The 3,683-nt window shown below is 45.4% G+C and overlaps 1 non-coding gene across 1 annotated transcript; it reads right to left on the bottom strand.

Annotated features, from left to right (window-relative positions):
* Nucleotides 1-483: 483 nt before the first annotated feature.
* Nucleotides 484-558, bottom strand: Trnat-cgu. The gene has a single exon. It is a non-coding gene; the product is annotated as a tRNA-Thr (tRNA).
* Between the last annotated feature and the right edge of the window lie 3,125 nt (nucleotides 559-3,683).

The following is a 3,683-nucleotide window of genomic DNA, read 5'->3' as shown; positions in this document are numbered from 1 at the left end:
ACACACACACACACACACACACAGCAAGAATATCGATGACTGCTGTACACCAGTTGTTTGGCAACCGTGCAATTTCGAGAAATCATGACATTACATGATCTCCCAGATCTCCTGGTACGTCAGGGGACGATATCTTCTTGTGGTGCTACCTTAAAAGCAAAATGGATCGCAGTCGACCGGCTGCGGCAGAAGAGTTGAAAGCTAAGATCCGAGAAGCAGTTGCCAAAGTTCCTGTTCATATGTTACTTCGGACAATGCACGATTTATCTAAGAGATTGCACAAATTTTTGAGCGAAATTGGAGCTCAAGTGCAAGATAACGTTTTCAAGAGATACACAGTGCTCAAAAGAATTAAGGGAGTATGACTCTGGGCGTCTGCAGTACTACATTGAGCAATAGTTGAGGACTGAAATGATAATTAAATCAAGACCCTAAGCTGTCGACAGGTGCTGATATAGATCAACAGGGACAGCTGAAAATGTGTGCCCTGACCGGGACTCGAACCCGGGATCTCCTGCTGACGTGGCAGACACTCTATCCATCTGAGCCACCGAGGGCACAGAGGATAGTGTGACTATAGGGATTTATCTCTTGCACGCTCCCTGTGAGACCCACATTCCCAACCTAATGTCCACACACTACATTCGTAGTGCCCCTGCCCATTACACTCATTACTCGCGGCGGACAATCTTACCGAGTCCCGTAAGAGCATGGGCAGTGCGTGTGCATCCAGCGCAGAGGAAGAAAGTCAATGGCCGGATAGCGTTAACTATAAGAAGATGGTACCTGTTCTTTCAGACATGTCCGAAAGAACAGATACCATCTTCATATAATTGAGGACTGGGTGTGTTACCAAATCATACTAGTATTTTTCTCAAATTAAGAACATGGTAGAACATTATTACATCCACGTTCACTTACATAACAAGAATTGAGATGTCCGACAGGTGTCGAAAAAACAAAATGGAAAGAATTATTCACCCCGTTATCCTGAGTGGTTTCATTGGACTTTGAGAGCTTGAATAACTTGTATGCCCTCAGTAAGTGCTTGTCGTTGCCTGATATCTACGTGCCATCTTTGCATAAGTCTAAGGAGGTATACGTTCCCATTCTTCAATGAGAGCCCTTGAGAGTTCTTGAAGAGTCTGTGTTGGAACAGGACGACCACGAAAACGTCTGTGAAGCATGTCCCGTATGAGCTCGATGGGGATTAGGTCGGGATTCACCCCTGGACGTACCATTACTTCAATGTCCTTGCTTCGAAAGACATTCCTGGTGATCTCCACCGCGTAGACGCTGGCATTATTGGGCATGAGAACCGTATACAGCAGCCACCACATGATCCAACGAGTTCTGTTCGATGTACCGCCTGGCGGTAAGGCGACCATGGACAACGACAAGATCCGTACGGCTGTCAACACTGATACCTTCCCGCATCATCACAGAACGTTGACCGAAACTGTCTGTGTCTTGGAGAACATTTGGTACGTACCAAAAAAAAAATTGTTCAAATGGCTCTGAGCACTATGGGACTTAACCTCTGACGTCATCAGTCCCCTAGAACTTTGAACTACTTAAACCTAACTAACCTAAGGACATCACACACAGCCATGCCCGAGGCAGGATTCGAACCTGCGACCGTAGCAGCCGCGCGGTTCCGGACTGAAGCGCCTAGAACCGCTCGGCCACATCGGCCGGCCCATGGATGACAGATGGGAGACATTAGCCGCAGCAACACGACATAAAGTCTGTCCTTCTTGGATCAAACAGACTGCCCTTGCAACTTGCACTACATGAAGATGTCGCATTTCATGTGCTAGGTTGAATACAAGGTTGACAAATGACAAATGCCATCTTTGTTCCTCAGTAGAAAACACTGGAACACCAGTGCTCCCTTCCTAGTGAGGGGGTCATCTGTTACTGTAATGCATAACACAGTCAATAGATGGCGAATGATTTTAATTGTTGCCCACTGAGCCGGTACCGCTCGCTATTTAATTTTTTGTTTTTGTTTTTGAAATCACCCGCCATCTCAGTACTCGCCGCGATGTCAATATCGAGATGGGATTGAAGTCTCTGGTCGCCGCATATCTTTGGTGAGTAGGCTTCCCGCTCGCCGCGAGGTAACAGAACGAGGAGAAATGGCATGGAGGTAAGAATAGAGGGAGACGCCGTGACGTCACAGCTGCGAAGCTATGTGAAACCGAGGGTAGCCATCTCAATCCGACCAAAACATTGCTGCTGTAAGCTTGTTTGCATAGGCTTGTCGCTCGCTTTTGGAAGGATTTTACGCTATTATGGTGACTTGTGTGGTGTTCGGATGTACGAATCGTTCTGATTGCGATGCGAAATCGAAGGGAATAACATTTCATGTGTAAGTTGTCTCGTTAAGTGTGATTTTACAACTTCATTGTGAATGAACGTGCGCTACATCGGTACTTGTACTATAGCGTGTTTTTCTCCTGTATGATTTTAGATTTCCTAAAAATGAAAGTCGGAAAGCTCTGTGGGAGAATGCCGTGAGGAGGAAGAATTGGCGTGTGTCTAAAAGGAGCACTATATGTTCTCAGCATTTCCGAGAAGAGGACATAGACCGAACTTCCCTTTCAACAGTAAGGCTCCGAGAAAATGCTGTACCATCAGTTTTTCCTACACACCCAAAACATTTTCAAAAGGTATGTTAATTCAAAGAATTAAATTCTTCGTTTTCAAGTTCACGTTTCAGTATAATACGTACGTATCGTCGATAATCGAAGTGTTGAATGGTTCAAATGGCTCTGAGCACTATGGGACTCAACTGCTGAGGTCATTAGTCCCCTAGAACTTAGAACTACTTAAACCTAACTAAACTAAGGACAACACAAACATCCATGCCCGAGGCAGGATTCGAACCTGCGACCGTAGCGGTCTTGCGGTTCCAGACTGCAGCGCCTTTGACCGCACGGCCACTTCGGCCGGCCGAAGTGTTGAGTAACTCACTTTGTCTTCATCATGTACCAAATTAAAAGCTAACACTACATTAACTGGCGTAAAGTATAGGCCTAAACAGGACACTGTGTATATTTGCCATTATATGTACCGTATTTCAGTAAATATTGGTGGTAATGAACAGTGTTTCCCAGTAGTGTAATGAAACTGAAATGTCCCAGTACGTATTACAAACAAGATGTATTTATGGGGCTTTGGAGGGGGGGGGGGGGGGGGGGGGTATAGCTAACTTAGTTTTCAGTTTCTATTATTTAGTTTGTGATACACGTTTATTACTGAATTAACAAAATTGTATCGTTTACATTGAAGGCTAGCTATTCGTAATATTACATTAAAAACTATTTTTAATCAGAAGAAATGCGGAATTTCGCCTTTACGAGATTTTATTTTAAACAAAAACTTTGAAACAACCAAGCTGATGACGTTACATGCGTATATGGTGCAATTAGCGACTGTAATACACGCAGCGCTATAGCACACTGGCAATGTTTTGGTTAGAGTGTCATGGCAGCGAGCCACGCCCCCATGGGTTCAAAACGTAGTACGGCTGGGATACGTAGCGCCATCTCCCCTTATTCTTACCTCCATGAGAAATGGGGTTGCGGGGAGTTATCTCTGGACTGTGTTTGAGGAGCGACGTCGCTGTCAGAGGGCAAGACCGCTTCGTCGGTGGGCCCCGCAGAAGCAGTCGGTTG

The sequence above is a fragment of the Schistocerca americana genome, chromosome 9 (genome assembly GCF_021461395.2).
Source record: "Schistocerca americana isolate TAMUIC-IGC-003095 chromosome 9, iqSchAmer2.1, whole genome shotgun sequence".
NCBI classification, from domain to species: Eukaryota; Metazoa; Arthropoda; class Insecta; order Orthoptera; family Acrididae; genus Schistocerca; species Schistocerca americana.
Note: the sequence above shows the minus strand (reverse complement) of the source record. Positions and strands in the feature narration are given on the sequence as shown.